The sequence below is a fragment of the Antechinus flavipes genome, chromosome 1 (assembly GCF_016432865.1).
Source record: "Antechinus flavipes isolate AdamAnt ecotype Samford, QLD, Australia chromosome 1, AdamAnt_v2, whole genome shotgun sequence".
Classification (NCBI taxonomy): domain Eukaryota; kingdom Metazoa; phylum Chordata; class Mammalia; order Dasyuromorphia; family Dasyuridae; genus Antechinus; species Antechinus flavipes.
In genome coordinates this window covers 714,840,961-714,858,420 of record NC_067398.1, presented here as the reverse complement: position 1 = coordinate 714,858,420, position 17,460 = coordinate 714,840,961, and the positions used below count along the sequence as shown (strand labels likewise).

At 39.4% G+C, this 17,460-nt stretch overlaps 1 protein-coding gene across 6 annotated transcripts in view; it reads right to left on the bottom strand.

Annotated features, from left to right (window-relative positions):
• MTMR3 (myotubularin related protein 3) overlaps positions 1–17,460 on the bottom strand; it is a 169,667-nt gene that overhangs the window by 81,742 nt on the left and 70,465 nt on the right. For all 6 annotated transcript variants that reach the window (XM_051973086.1, XM_051973088.1, XM_051973090.1 and 3 more), the window contains exon 2: positions 1,015–1,082. The gene's annotated coding sequence lies outside the window, so the exon portion shown is untranslated. The remainder of the gene's footprint in view (positions 1–1,014; positions 1,083–17,460) is intronic.

Sequence of the window (17,460 nt, the reverse complement as noted above, 5' to 3'; positions counted from 1 at the left end):
ACTAAGTGACTAACCAGGGACAGAAAGAAAAAGTGAGGAGGTAGTGAATTACCCCTGGTTGCTGGTCTTCCTCAAAGGCTCAGGGGTCTGGTGGAGAATCATTGGGCAGGATGCCTGCTCAGGTATAGACTGGCCTCATTACAACCTTGAGAATCAGTAATCACACTTAAAAAAAAAAATCATTGTAGACACGTGAATAAAAGCCTGGAATAGTATGGACTTGGAGTTGGCAGTATCACAGGATGGATCTAGAATTGCAAAGGACTCTAGAAATTACATGACAAAGAAAAAATAAAAAAATCAGAGGCCCAGGACAGTAAGAAATAGTCTAAGGTCACACAAGCAGTCAACATCTGAGAAGGACCCCAGGTCTTGGGACTTCAAACCAAGAGTCCTTTCTACTAGTCTTCCTCTGGTAGGAGAAGTCAGCTGCATATACAGATACTAGTAATCACCTATAATCACTCAGTGTCCAATCATCTAGATACCTGGCTGTATTCATGGAGGGCTTTTTCCACACTGGCTACAGGTCTAGAACAAAAATTTAAAGCTAGCAAAATAAAGCAACAAAAGTATAAAGTTCAAATAGTACTCAAATGAAGAAATATGAGAAGATACCCCCAACCCATCTTTTTAAAGAGTGAAAAGAGTCACAGGTGTAACACACTACATATGTTTTCAGACTTTTCATTATACTGATCAATTATTCTAATTTTTCCCCCTTTCCTTTTCTTTTGGAGAGGGGTTGTTAAAAATACTATTTGTTTTATAGAATATTATTCTATCTATAAATATATATTTTATATAAAGAGGATTCTAGGGGAAAATGATTATAAAGTAAAAAAAAAAAGAAGAAGACATCAATATAAACTTTCTAAGTATATTTGTTAAAATAGAAAAGTGAATATTCCCCTGGTTAAATTTTTAAAAATTATTTTAAAATTATTCTCTCCTGCTTTGATATAGTTCTTTAGTCAACACAATAGAGGAAAGCAGAAAAAAGAATGCACTTACCAAATGTAGATTCTTTGTCAATAATTTTTCAAAGAACTTTTTTCTGCTAATACAGTTCACATTGAAACCTACAAAAGAAAACACACATTTGTAAAATATAAAAATCTTAATAAAATTAAGCTATTTCAAATACCTATAACAATACAGCTTTTACCACAAATTAAGACATTAGTCTGATAACACTCATTAAGTGTTTAAAACATACCAGCATAAGATCATCATCTTTATCATGATGATAAAGATTACACTAGATGAGGCCTTGGGTAGCTAGGTAGGTGTTAGCAGAGAAAGCCTGAAGCACTGATGGGATTACTCTCAGGGACAAATAGGAAAGGCACAGATGAGGTCAGTCAGCCTTAAGTGAGCCTTTTGTTCTAATGTAGGTTTTTTATTCCAAAAGTGGACTATTACCATCTCCCTCCAGGTGGGGGTCTCCAGATTATATTGCCCCTATAAAAGATCCTTGCATGGTACAGATGTCCACCCTGATGTCCTACCTTATGGTCTTTCTCCTTGTTATAGCTAACACTTTTAGGGTACTGAATCCCTTTCAGGGTTAGTCCATCAGCTAATGGTATAATCAATTCCCTTCCCTTGTTAACCCCTTTGGGAGTTGATATATTCCTTTTAATGGCATCTTCCCTGTGGTTAATTCAAAGTTCTACTAGGAAAACTTGTCTTTTCCCTTGTTAATTGTTTAAAACATTGCCCTTTTTTTGCTAACACCTTTTAATTCATATAATGCATAGCACTCCTTTGTAACTTTCTCCATGTCAGAAGTAATCTCCATTATGCTATTTTCATCAAAATTTCTTTCAATCAACTGCTCTCGCTAATCGATTTCATGTCTATCATTCCTAGTACATATGAAACCTCTTCAACAACAACAATAATAATAATGTATATAATGATGGTGATAATGACAATAAAAATAATATATCAGCTAGTGATTGAGAACATTTTGTTGTCCTAGAATAAAAATTGCTAAGCACCAATATAACCATCAGAAACTGGAACCCTAGGCTCAGAGATGTTAAAATTAGGAGAGAGTTTGGAGATACAGTAAAAAACTCCTTCATTCAACTAAAGAAACAGGCCCAGAGAGAGAAGGAGGAAGGTCTATGGTATCCAGCTTTCCAAGAACTCAACAAAATGTTAAACACAAAACATTAAAGTTATTTGTCTCAATAGAGACTAATATAGAAAGTACAATCACCCTTTCTTTCTCTCTTTAATGTATAGATGAACCCTTACTTCTCAGATTATTTAAGATCACAGCTAACAGACTTGGTCTTTTTAGTTTAAGGACTTATTTATACATAGTTTGATTTTACTAAGGGTTATCTAACCTTTTATTTAAAAGGCTCAGTCTAAAGGCCTTTAAAGGTGAAATACAAGGAATTTTTAGCTTTTTGTTTTCAAAATATATGCATAGTTTTCAACATTCACCCTTGCAAAATCTTGTGTTCCAATTTTTTTCCCTCCTTTCCCCTATCCCCTCCCATAGACAGCAAGTAATATGTTACACATGTGCAATTCTTCTATACATATTTCCACAATTATCCTGCTGCACAAGAAAAATCAGATCAAAAAGGAAGAAAAACAAAAAAGAAAACAAAAAGCAATCAAACAACGAAAAAGGTGAAAATACCAATTTGTGATCCACATTCAGTCCCCACAGCTCTCTCTGGATAGAGAAGGCTCTCTTCATCACAAATCTATTGAATTGGCCTGAATCACCGAAATAAAAGTAATTCTTGCATTAAGTATAGTCCAATTCAGGCACAAAAGAACTTAGCAGCTTCCTACTTTGAGGATGATTTCCCTTCAGAGATTCCCTTCAGAGTTCAATCCACTGGGCCAACAAGAACATGGTAAAATATATGAAGTCACATGAAGTAAGCTTGTACAAAGGATATAGTAAAACCTTAAGAGGCAGTCCCAAATTGACAGAACATACATTCCCATAATTAGGGAATTAATTCTTTTGCAACTAAATATAATCAATGGAAATATGCCTCCCCCCCCTTTCTGGCTATTTAAGTCCTTTTCTTGGCTTAAAGAAAAGACACTAATACACTGTTGGTAGAGCTGTAATTAGCCCTACTGTTTTTGAAACCATTTTGGAATCAGACCAAAAAAGTGATAAAAATAATGCCTATACCCTTTGATCCAAAGGTTCTGTGAGACCCCATAATAAAGTATAAGGCAGAAAGTTCCTAGAGATACCACAATTATCTAATCACAGTACTTATGGAATCCACAAATTGGAAACAAAGCAGATACTCAAATATACACTCACACAATAAACCATGGTACACAAATGTAAACGAATATTGCCAACATGCTAGTGAATATCTTAAAGTGATGATGCATTCAAAGGATTCAGGGAAACATGGGAAAACCGATATGAAATGATGCACAGCAAAGAAAACAGAACCAAGAAAACAATGAAGACAATGATTAAACAATGTGAATAGAAAGAATAAGCAGCAGCAGCACAAGAAACCGAATGCTCTGTGATGTTTATGATCAGACTTGACCCCACAGAAGAGAGGAGAAAACAATACTTGCCTCCCTTCCCTGTGGAGGGCAATGTAAAGATCACCAGACTGTGTGGGAGCTGGCTAGTTTTGCAAAGCTGGTTCCCCACCCCTCTTTTTTTTTAATTCCTCCTTCCCCCCAACTACTAAGATTGGCTCCCTGAGTAAAGGGAAGGATGGAAGATCAGACTAGGAAATGAAACTGAAGTAAAAGTTAAATATTAAGAGCCGAAATGGCGCTGGTGTTGTGTAGATGTGAAGAGGTTAATTAAAATTTGTCTCCTTCTTAAAGGCTCAGCTCAGGAGCCAAATTTCTTTGTGGAGCTTCCCTAATCTCCTCCCCCCCACCTCCCATCTTTTCATATTCCCTCCTTGTTCAAGTTTTCCCAGGAGCCTTTAGTGTCGCTCTTTTTCATCCACAAGTCAAGCTGTTCCTTTGAATACGCTTCTCTATGGCCCCTGTGGAGCCCCATCTTCCATATGCTCCTCTTGAGATGGGCAAAAGTTGTTTTTCACTCTAATGGTGCCAGAGTTGTGGCCTGGAATGCTCTCCTTTCTAACTCTGCCCACAGACTCCCTGCAAGACTTAGCTCAAATTTGACATCTGGGGTCTTCAATCCTTTTGAAAAAGGTCACAAGTAACCATTTCCCTTGAATTTTTATTTTATGGAATCTTTTTTCTAACAACGTACTACTGTTTGATAGTTGTAGGCTCAAAATTTCAAAAGGCTTCCAAATTTACAGCTTCAGAATAAGGGAATGAGTTATCTAGACACACAGTTATAGAATGTCAGACTTGCAAGAGACTTTTTTTTTTCCCCCGTTAATTCTAAAGACAGAACTGGAAGGAAATTTATAGGTCATCTCATCACTCAGTGAAAACTGCTCTCTCCAAAATTGTTCTCTCCAAAGTTACCAATGAGCTCTTAGATGCTCAAGTCCATGGCCTCCTCTTTACTCTTTTTGATGAGTCAGTCAACATTTAAGAAACAGCTCCTGCCCTGGAGGAGCTACCAATGTAAGAGAGAAAGGAAACATGCCAACAGATACAGACAGGATCAAATGGAAGTAACCAACAGAAAATAAGAGCATTTGAAATTGCTGAGCTTACACTCCTAGAGAATGATCCCTTATATCTACAGGCTGACCACTCCCAGATCACTGGCTAATCTAAGGCTTTATCTTGGCTCCTCTTCCATTCTCCTACTTTTATCTCTTAGGGATCCTATCAGCAACCAAGGACTCAATAACTATTTCCATACAGATAGATAAATCCCAGATCTATCTCTCTAACCCTAGTCTAACCAGATCTCTGAGCGACACAGACACACACACACACACACACACACACACACACACACACACACACACCCTCCTTTCTCAACAGACTTCCAATGGCTCCCAAAGTTCTCATTACAAAGCCTTCCCAACCAGACCTCTTCCTCCCTATCCAGTCTTCTCACACACTCTGCCACTGCTCTTTACACTGGTTCCCCTCTGTGGCTGCTGGTAACTGTCCCTCTGTGTATGGGGTGTGTGTGTGTGTGTGTGTGTGTGTGTGTGTGTGTGTGTGTGTGTATAAACAAAATATCAGAAGATGCACTCTAGGAGGAGCTTTCTCTGCTTTCCTGTCTCCCCAGATTAAAATAATACATAGCATACAGTAAAAACTTAGTAAGTGTTGGCAGAATGACATAAGAAAACAGCACCAGAGGCTCAGTGCCTTCTCAAATGAAGGTTATAGCGCTCCCGTGGGCAGTCAGAAGCCCTGGGTTCCCAGCCCTCTTCAGTGTATCAATGAAGAATTTGAAACTCAGGGAGATCAAGGGACTTTCAGGGCCATAGACGTAGTGAGTGCAGAGAGACAAACACACCTTTTCGGACTCCCTGGCCACAGTGCTTTCTCCTATCACCTTGTGGTGCAAGTTATTAAAATAGAAACATTAAAATCTGATCTTACAAATTACACCAGGAGAACACACTTGGGGTGGGTGGAAGACTTCTACCACATTGGCAAGATCCTCTGTTAAGTCATGGAAGAACAGCCAGGATCAAAAGGCATAATGGGGCAAAAGATAGAATCCCTTCTTCAGTGAGATCACAAAAGTACTCAAGTATAAAAAATTCCCTATACGTGGGACCAAGCTTTCCTGACAGACTCACTAGCCATCAACCCCCTAGGAGTTTCCCCACTATGCAAATACATTCCTAAAGCACTGGTCTGACCATCACTCCTGCACTCAAGATCACTACTGCCCTGGGATCAAGCATCAACTGTGAGGCATTTAAACCCCTTCACTATTTGGCACCAGTTAACTTTCCAAATTTATTTCTTATTAGTCTTCTTTGTGCACTCTTTTATAGCCAAACTGGCCATCTGCCAGCCCACAGACTTGATATTTCACTACCCTTCTCCAGTACCTTGCATGGAAGTTCAAACTTTTCAAATCCCTCGCTTCCTTCAAGTGTCACATCTGCCAGACATCTGCAGGGCATAATCTGATCCCCTCCATATTGGTTTCATGTATCTGCGCCTAATGAATTGTCCTGAACATAGAAGGAACCTAAATTATATTTTACAGTTGATGGATTTTACATTTTAATCCAATAAGAATTATTTCTTTCAACCTCATGCTACATGCTCTGGCCAGACAAGGATACTTAAAGATACTGTCCCTGACCTACAGAAAATTAAAATGTTATTGAGAGGCACAAACAGGTGAGAAATGACATTAAAATTGAATACAGGAAATACCATAAAGGCAAGACAAGATTAAGTACCAAGTATTTAGCACGGGCATTCCCTCATTTTTCTGGGGGAAAACAGAAACCTGTTTTACATTTTCACATTACACACACTCAGCATGTTTACTACCATCACTTTTTTAAACCCAGACAAGCAATAAAATAAGAAATCAAGTCTTGATTTACGACACTTGCAATTTCCAACAGGTGAATGCTTATGCTTTATGGAAATTTAACAACCAGAGAGAAGCCAGTATAAACTGGCTCCAGCACTCTCCAGGTTTAGTCTCACTGTTCTTGTCTTCTTCAGCTCTGATCAGCTTCCTTTCTCCCCATCTCCATCTCCTAAGGTCCCCCAGCTTGACAAATCTCAGCTTCAATTTCCACCTACAAAAAGAAACCTTCCCTGAGCCCCATTAATGCTCCTGCCTTCATTCTGTAACTGAAGTGGTGCGATGGATAGAGCGCAGAACCAGGGGTCAGGTATTCTTCATGACACTTCCAAGCTGTGTGACTCTGGGCAAGTCACTTTACCCTGTTTGCCTTGATCTCCTCATCTGCAAAATGGGCTAAAGAAGGAAATGGCAAATCACTTCACTATCCTGGCAGAGTCAACATGACTGAAACAACTCAACAACAATAGTCAATCCTCAACACTCGCCTGTGAGACTTCTCAACTTCAAATATTCATGTGACTTTATTAGGCACCTCATTTTTGTGCTGACAATCGAGCACATTCACAGATATGTGCAGTAAAGAAAAAAACAAGAGATGTGATGCTCAAGAGCTTATATCTCCAAAAAGAAGGAAAGTAGTCGCAAAAACGTCCAGGAATCTACTACAGAACGTGCTGCTCTCTTAAGCAGGGGCCAGACTAGAGTGCCTCCTACCTCCCCACCAGCCTTTGCCAATGAACTCCCTGCCCGGGCTCCCTGTCCTTGCTCAGACCACACCCGGGACTTGACTTGCCCTGAGGCATGTGCTTTTCACCGGGAAAGTGCTCATCCAAAGCCAAAAAAATTTTAGAGATGGCAAGCTGCCATGTTCACTATTTTCACCTTTTTTTTTTTCCTTTTTTTTTACCCCATCTCGGTCTGATTTTTTTCTTGAACATGGCCAACATAAAAATATGCTTTAAAGAATTGAACATGTATAACCTATATCAGATTGCTTGCTGTCTTGGGGAGGAGAAAAGAGAGAAGAAAAAAATTGGAACACAAAATCTTACAAAAAAGAATATTGAAAATTCTTTACATGTATTTGGAAAAATAAAATATTATTGAGAAAAAAGAACTATATGCAGAAAACTATTTTCAGCAATCTTAGCAAAAGATTAGTTTTTGGTGATTACAAGGCACCATTTTCTAGAATTGCTACCTCAGGGAAAGCTGAGACTTGACAGTAGCTTTTCTGTACATAGTTGCTTGAAGAGTGTCTCTTCCATCAGTTCATGGGTTCCCTTTGGTCAGGTCCCATTTTCTGTTTTTTCCATAAATACCCAGCACTTAGCACAGTATCTGCTACACATTAAGCCAGATGCTTAATAAATACTGGTTCACAAGCCTTCAAAAGCATTGACAAATTACAGAATGCTCCCCACTTCCCATTTCCCTGCCCCTTCTCAGTATAAGAAGAAGAAAAAGCAGTATATAGAAGAGGGATCCTATTGTTCTATTTGGCCTCAGAAGACAGAATAGGGACAATGATATTAGACTAGAGTCTAGATTAACATTAAGATTTTTTTTTAATTTTTTTATTTTAGAGCTGTCCAAAAATGTCATGGATCATTTCTAGGGGCGATGGATTCCTGTTACTGGAAGTCTTCAAGTAAAGGTTCAATTATAACTTGTTATAGAAGTATAATTAATCAGATTTGGGACCACTAGTTGTCCCCGAGGGCCCTCACAGTTGTACATCTTCGTGAATATAGATTAGCCAAGAAAGACTGAGTCCAAATAGCAAAATAGTAAGAAGGTAAATTTGGAAGGAAAGGGAGAAAGTAAACAATCGGATACAAAGTTATAAAAGAAGGTTGGGTCTTTGGGCTGTATATTCTGAGACTCTAAAACTACTGAAAACTTTTGAATAGTAAGGACTTGAAAGACAAGATGAAAACGTGACTTAGAAATTTGAGTCTGGGGGCAACTAGATGGATAGAGCCCCAACCCAGAAGTCAGAAAGATGAATTCAAATCTGCTCTCAGACACTTAACGCTTCCTAGCTGTGCGATCCTGGGCAAGTCACTTAACCCCAATTGCCTTAGCAAAAAGAAAAAAGAAAAAAAAAAAAGAAAGAAATTCGAGTCTGTCAAGCTATAACATGATTATTTCATACTCACAAGAGGGAACAAGAAAGGAAGTAGAGGAAGAAAAACAAAAGGCTAATGCTACTGTTCTCCAGATTGACAGCTATCACTAGCAAAAAAGATACAAAAGAGGCCTAAAAGACATCACATTGCTCATGAGCAATTCTGAAGGCTTCTCAAGTCCATCACTGTTTCTGTGGCTTTTCAATGACCTGAATATGAATCCTTCATGGATCTGAGTATTGCCCAACACAAAGTCACACAGGATCCACAAAAGGATGTCTGTTGTCTGATAGATGAGAACACAAACAAGAGCTGGTCATTATCTAACTTATCTTTGAGTTAACATCAGTACCAGTGATAAAGCGATATTAAAATATGAACATGTACTTACTAAAAAGTAGTACGTCAATGTCTTCCAACAGTGGAATTATCTGATTCTGTTGGATAATAAGCAGGACGTTCTGCCTATCAAAGCAAGATTTCTTTTCTGAACAAGAGATCTAACTTTCAAGAATAATCTGGACAAGACATCATTCCCTCTGTATTGATTCCCACTGCAAAACATAAAGACTCAGCAGGAGAGGCAGAGGCCCCAGATACACCTATTCGGAATCCCTGGTTTCCAGAAAAATGATGAAATGATGGGAAATAACAGTAAAATCTTTAGTGTGCCAAGCACAGCAATGCAAGAATATGGAAGCTAAAAATCTGGTGTTTGTTTCATAGAGAAACTTTAATACCAACACAAATGACTACTGCTGCTATTACTACTACCACCACTATTCTTGCCACCGCCGCCACTTATATAATGCCTACTATGTGTCAAGCACTGTGCTAAGCACTTCAGTTATTATCTTATTTGATCCTTACAACAACCCTGGAAGGTTAAGTGTAGCTATTATCCCAATTTTGCAGATGAGGAAACATGTAAATAGGATGAAATGACTTTTCAAGAGTCACACAGTAAGTAAGTGTCTGAAGCAGGATTTGAACTTAGGTCTTCCTGACTCAGGCCCAGTTCCCTACGCACTGTGGTGCTTCCCTAGCTGCTGTAGAGTCATTTTTCAAAGGAAACCAGGTTTCCTCACATCTCCCTGCCCCCAATCTCTTCAATGTGGTTAAATTCAAGAGATCCCTCACCCAAAAAATTGTTTCCTGATCTTCCTAGTTCTCAGTGCTCACACAAATCTGAATATATGTAAATTATACCAAAGTTAATATATGTAAATTAATTTGAAGAGGGAAGGACCTGGAAGGAGTGAGGTACAGAATGAGTGGCCTGGATGGATTGAAACCTGAAGACAGGACCCCTCTCTTTGCTCTCTGGAGTCCTGATCTAATAAGTGACTTTTCTCATTCTTTGGCCAAAAGAATGTTGGAGGATTTAAATCTGCCAGAATTTTTGTTGTTCAATGATTTTGTGAATTTTCTTGGCAAAGATACTAGAGTGGTCGGCCATTTCTTCCTCTAGCTCATCTGCCAGATACCTACCAGACAGGGTTACATGACTTGCTTAAGGTCACACAGCTACCAAATGTCTGAGATCACATTTGAATTCAATCTACTGCGCCCCCTAGCTGCCCTGCCTGGCATATAGTAAATGCTTAATAAATGTTTATTGACTGAGATACATAAATGAGGAAACAGGCTCAGAAAGAGTAATCAATCAACAAACATCTGTTAAGTATCTGATATTGGGGATACAAAGATATAAAAAAGAAACTGTTCCTGCCCTTGGACAATATGTACATATGCATGTGTGTGTGTGTGTATATATATATGTATATATAAAATAAATATAATTTCAGCAAGAGTAGCACCAGCAACTGGAGAAGAAAACTGGCACTCAGGAAGGGCTTCACATGGGTGATATCTGAACTGAGATGGAAGATTAAGGAGCTTGGGAACAGCTTGGGTAAAGGAGCCGAGATGGGGGGGTGGGCATCTGGGGGCAGGGAGCAGGAAAGGGCTACAAGCAAAGAGCACATCTTGGAGAGCACCTGGAAGGAGAGAAGGAGCTAGAGCTTCTGAGGGCCAAGGCAGCATCAGAATTTGAAGACGGTTCTTTCCTGAGGTGTCCAGGGTGTACAGCATTTATTAAGCATCTACTGTATATGCCCTCTACAACAAAGAAAGGCAGTCCCAACAACCTCCTGGCTCTGCCCTCAAGCACAGCCCTTCCCCAGTCCCCTGCTACTACTTTCCTGCCACACAATCTCTAGAGTTCTACCTTTAAAGAGCTTTCAAAGGCCCATAAGCCAATCTCCCCATTTCAAGATCCCCTGGAGCTCTGAGAAGCTAAAGGACTTGCTCCAAGCCACCAAAGTATAAGTGATGGATGGGAGCAGCAAATTAAATCATTTTTAGGCTCCATCCATGCTGCAGAACAAGACTGGGCACACCCCAATGTGAGGGATGGAGGGATGCTTAAGCAGGCGAACAAAACAGCAAGAATAATCATAATATCCAGCATGTAGAATGAGTGTGTGTTTGTGTATGTGTGTGCGCGTGCACACGCGCGCTAGGAAGAAGGAGATCCAAGTGGACAAGTAGGTTAGACCACACTGAAGAGGTCTCAAAATGCAGGGCCAAAGGTTCTGGCCTTTATTCTGTAAATAATGAGGAATCATTCAAAAGATTCAAAAAGTTTTTGAGACAGGCAAATGGTAACAGATATACTTTGGAGTGCCTGGTTCTGATTTGAAAATCTTTCCTAAATGAATATAAACTGCTTGCATTTTTGTTTTTCTTCCCGGGTTATTTCTACCTTCTGAATCCAATTCTCCCTGTCCATCAAGAAAACTGTTCGCTTCTGCACACATATTGTATCTAGGATATACTGTAACCTATTCAACATGTAAAGGACTGCTTGCCATCTGGGGGAGGGGGTGGAGGGAGGGAGGGGAAAAAAATTGGAACAGAAGTGAGTGCAAGGGATAATGTTGTAAAAAAAATTACCCTGGCATGGGTTCGGTCAATAAAAAGTTATTTAAAAAAAGAAAATCTTTCCTAGTGGGGTTATTTAAAAACAAACCAGAAAGGGCAGCTGAACCACAGCACAGTCAAATAATGCTCTAGAACCAGCTGGCATGTTCTTATTAGGTTAAATGTCGGTCACATTTAGTGGGTATCATTTTTTCAACTCCAACTATATTTTGAAAGAATGTCCTCTCACTACACCTTTAACCCCCCAAAACTCGGATGAAACATCTTAATTCCATAAGACCTCCAGAACAAAGGAAACAGAAATTATCACCACCACTATGCCCGTCCTATTCCCTTTTTTTGAGATGGAGAACTCAGCTTGGGGAGTTTTGAAAACTCAACTTTGAGATAAATTCATTAGCATTCCTTTGCTCAGCTGTGGGGCACAGATAAGCAGCTAAAATTTTTATCATTTCCTCCCCTTTGCACAGCCAACTAGTTCCCTAAAGAAACTCCAATGAGTTAGTCAAAGATATCAACAAAACCGAGTTCTAATCAGGATTCTTGGAAAATTGTTATAAACATTTTGTGGAGAACTGCTTCGACGGAAAAAAAGGATGAGTACTCATTCTAACAGTAAAAGCTCTATTTAAATAGACAATGACCCCAAACTCACAAAGTGTAATTTTATCCCTCCTGTTCCACTGGTGCAGTTCGTTATTTGTTTACAAGCGTTGTGGAAAAAATGAGGTTGGCCTAAGTTTCTTTTCTCAACACTTGCCCCAAAGGAGGCCTATACAAAAGCAGGGTCTGTAAAAGAGCTGGCTTTAAAAAATAAATAAATAAATAAGGATTAATAAGATCAATTCATTTGAGTTCCTGGATAATATTCTGGTGAAAACTTTCCCAAATTTGAATGCAGACTGAAAAGATTGTTATAAAAATACAAAGTCGTGTTTTGTTTTGTTTTGGAGGGTGGGGGGAGGCTATACATCAATTATACCGTATTTTATCTTCCAATACTAGGCAGCTGAAACTGGGCAAGGGGGACAGAGTATCAATTCCCAAAGGAGTAGAAAAGGCCAAGCAGGCAGATAAACACCTCCCACAAACATCAGGTGGCTGATGACTGCTTTCAGTCCTTGTGCAAAATCACAGAATGTTAAGAGTTGGAAGGACTTCAAACTACAGAATAGAGAATGACAGAGGGAAAGGAACTTGAAATCTGTTCATCTGAAAATATCTGGGACAGAATTTTTAAAGATTTTTAGATTCACAAAATATTAGAGGCAAAAGGAGATTTTGAGATGAGGAGATGAGGAGCTTAGAGCAAGCATGGGAAGGTAATGGCTGAAGGTCATCCACAGAGCAGCATCCCTCCCACTACATCACAATTTGATTCAATGAACAATCAGATCAATGTTACCGTTCATCTCCTTATGAACTTATACTTCCAGTGGGGTCAAGAGAAAATACAAAGGAAAAATAAAATGTATAGTTTAATTACCTGAAAAAATTATTTTAAAGAATTTTGATCTAGACCACCAGGAACTGTTAGAATTATTAACCTAATTTAAAAAATAAATCGGGATGTTGTAAACAGAAAGCTTCAGTCAAGTGTCTCTTTTTACCCTTCGGTTATTGCAGACACATCTACTTGTCACTCCTGAAAGCCTCCTGTGCAGCAATTCCTGAATCTGGGCATTGACAGTTTCCAAAGCATCCTCCCAATCAGGGCTGAAGCTGAAAAAGATGACAGGAGTGGACCGGTCCCATAGGGCCAGGCCACAAGTCAACCCCAAGTCTTCTCAGTCCAAGACTACAATTCTTTCCACCTAGCAAAGAATTGGAAAATGAGTAGATACCCATCAACTAGGAAATGTCCATTTAGTTAACACCGCCAATGATTATTTTCTCCACGTATCAAAGTTTAACACTGATAATTACGCTGGAAAAATCAGAAAGCCTGGCTCCAACAATGGAAAAAGCTTTGTGTCCTGTGAATAGCTTCATGGCCGATCTTTGGGTGTGTCATCTGCTCCCATTAAAGTTCCGATAATCAAAAGGCAAACAAAGTCTGGGCTTCTGCTACTATAGGCTCTAATACTAATCTAGTACTAATTGCAGCCCTGGCCAAGTAATGCGATTTCCTGGGACTAACAGGATGATGCAAGTTATGGCAGAAAGAGCTTCCTTCCAAATCAATCGAAACCAACTCAAGGCTCACTCCCTACAATCATCCTTGGTGCCAGCCATGGTTTCTGCAAATGAAGACAAAAGCTACAAGGAGGAGGAGCACTGAAGGAGAACCAAGCTTAAATATTGTTCCTCAAGCCCTGCAGTGCAACAAGAGAGGGTACCATCCGAGCCCACACCTGGACAACAGTCCTGCTCTTCCACTTGCTGTGTGATTTTAACTTCAGATCTCTAAGTCTCCATTTCCTCACCTGTATAACGAGAACCAGACTTAATGGTTAAGATCTCACAATGTGGCAACGATGGGCACAGCTGGGGAGAAATGGATACTTGTACAAGATGTATGAGAAATGGCTGGAACTGAAATGGACTCTCACTAGCCTGATCAGGAACAATCCTTAGAAGCTACTTTCAGTTCCAAGGTCCCCAGATCCTATTCTCTAAAAGATCACTCCCACTATCATCCTCACTCTAATATTTAATCTCCACCACTCAATTGGCTTCTTCCCAGCTGCCCACAAACCCAACAGCTTGTCCCTACATTTTAAAAAGACCCACTCATTTGATCTTATGAGCCTGCTCAGCTCTTGTGCCTTCTCCCCACTCCTATCCAGCTAAACTCCTTGAGAAAACCTTGGCCATTGGAGACTTATTTCCTCCTCCTCCTCCTCTGCAGTCAGGGCTTCAATGTCATTATTCAGCTGAAGCTGCCCTCTCAAAGGCTACCAATGTTTTCTTAAATAAATGTCAAATCTAATATACTCTCAACTCTCATCCTTTCTTCCCCTCTTCCCAGCACCTGACACTGCTGACCACCATCTCCTCTTAGATACTTTCTCCTCTCTTTCTCCTGGTTCTCCTCTGAGCTGCCTGCCCAACTCTTCATCCAGGTGGGCATTCTCCATCTGGCTATTAGTCAGGGTCCTGTCTTTTCTCTATATTATCTTCTGAGATCTACCAGCTTTCATGGGCCCAGCTTCCTCAGGGTCCTCTTTCTGCTGGGGGCATTCCTGTACTCCCAGTCACCCAGGATCATCCTCAGTGTCATTTTCAATTGCTGACTTTCATTCACCCCACATGTCCAACATGGTGCCAAACCTTGTCGTTTTTACTTTCAAAATCTACCACGATATCTCTCATACAAATGTCTGTACATCCCCTTTTCCTAGCACAGGCCCCTTACCACCTCTTGTCTGGCCCACTGAAATAGCCTTCTATTGATCTCCCTGCCTCAAGTCTTCCCACTCCAGTCTATGCTCCACTGAGCTGACAGTGATTATAAATGGAACTCTCCTGCTCTACAAACTCTGCTCTCCTCAATTCCTCCAGGATAAAATATCAACTCCTCTTATTGCCATTTAAAGGTTTTTATAACTTAGCCTCTTATACTGTGCCTTTATTCTACTCCTCAGCCACACTGGTACTGCTTGTGGTCTCAGATACCACCATTTCTCCTTGACCACTAACCCAACCATCCCTGGTTTCCTTCAAAACTAGCTTAAACCCTACCTTCTGGACCCCAAACATCCCATTTCTTACATATTCAACCAAATGAAAATCTCCTAAGAGGAAAGGAGTTGGACAGTGGTGAAGTGACTTGTCCAGACTCATTGAACTAGGAAGTGCCTGAAATCAGGCCTTCCTGACTCCAGGCCCAGCACTCTAATCACTGGGCCATCACTAGCTGCCTCTCCTGGAGGCAAGAATACAGGAAGGTATATAGAACAACAAAATGAAATTTTAAAAGACAAGAAAAACAAAAAACAAAACAAAAACAAAACAAACAAACAACAACCAAAAAAAAAAAGCAAGATTGAAGCCAGAATCAATTTAGAATCCCATTTCTGGTCATTTTAAGGAAGGCAAGTAGGTAGCATGAGGCTTAGCTGTGTGATCACTAAGCAAGTTACTTCACCCTGTTTGCCTCAATTTCCTCATCTGTAGAATGAGCTGGGGAATGACAAATCATCCCAGTGTATCTATGAAGAAGACTCCAAAATGGAGTCATAAAAGTCAGAATCCTGACTGAAAATGACAGAACATCAACAAATAAATCTCTACGCAACCTAAATAACATATAGCCTGTGGGGTGAGGGAGAATGAATAATCAAAGATAATGCCAAGGTTATGACCCTGAAAGACTTGAAGAATGGTTGTGCCTTTAAAAGAAATAGGGGGGCAGCTAGGTGGTACAGTGAACAGAACACCAGCCCTGAAATCAGGAGAATCTGGTCTCAGACATTTAACACTTCCTAGCTGTGTAACACTGGGCAAATCACTTAACCCCAATTTCCTCAGCAAAAAAAAAGAAAAAAGAAAGAAAAGAAAAAGAAACGGGGAAGTCTGAAACAGTTCTAAGGGAATGATAATACATTCTGTTTTGGATATGATGACTTGAAGATCTGATATGAAAACTCCTAAAAAAACAATTGGAGATGGAAACTGAAGCACCAAAGAGCATCGGAGGGGATGCTATGAATCATCACCAAAGAGATGCTCTTTGGACCCAAAAGAGCTGATAAAAGTCAGAGTCAGAGGCCTGGAAAAACCCCAAGGTTAGTGGATATGATCTCTGAGGAGAGAGAATAAGAGAAAGTCCAAAGAGAATAAAGTATCCAAGAGAAGACTGAGATGGGATAAAAAAGACAAATCCTGAAAAAGAACACAACTTCTGGCCATGCTCCTTCTAAAGATACATCTAATGACCACTCAGAAGATAGAGAATGTGAAGAAGGTAATGCATTCTTGGACAGCATCATTTTTAATTTTTATTGAATTATAATATTGAGGAATCTATCTTAGCTGATCTCGATTACTAATAACATGTAGCACTTTCAGGTATATTAAATGTTTTTTATCCACTTTTTCTACTTTATTAGTAAATATGTCTCAAATATGTGACTGTAAGGGTAAAGCGTTTCAACTTCAGGATTTCAGGTCACTCATTTGTCAAATGATAGACAGAGGAAAAGGGGGGTTTTAGAAAAAAAGGAGGAGAGGAGGAGAAATAGAAAAGAAAAGGAAGATGTGGCAGCAATAATAATTTTATTCAGCTAAAAAAAGTTACTTTACCTATCTAGCCAAATGCACAGACCATTAAATATAATAATAATAACAGCAGCTAACATTTATATGGCAGTTTAAGATTCACAAAGCATTTTACATACTACCTTATTTAAAATAATCTTCACGACAATCCTGTAAGGAAGACACTGATTTTACAGATGAATAAATCGAAGTTGAAAATGCTTTAGCAGCACACCCAGGGCCATGCAAACTGGTATCAATCAAATAAACACAGGAGTTGAATAATTATAAACTAACAGCAAGAGAGCAACTTGTACAAACTATTTCTAATCTAAATGCCCCCCCCCCCAAGAGGGGATCAAGATGATAACAAGCTATTTCCATTGGTCTGCTGCTATATTTTACACAGCATCTCATTTGATTTTTATAAAAACTGTGAAACAAGTAATGCAGGTATGTGAATACAGCAAAAAGATAGAGAACTATTGAAGAAGAAAAAAATAACAATTTAGTGGATAAAGAACATCTTCACCTAAATGATTTGTCCAGTCACATGACAAATAAGCAACAGAGCCAGTAATTTAAACTCATGGCTTCTAACTAAAAACATTGCTTATTCTTTCTCCCACACTCAAACAAGCAACAAACTTTTAGCAAAATCATCTCAAGACTGACAAGCATATAAGAGATTAGATCAAAGCA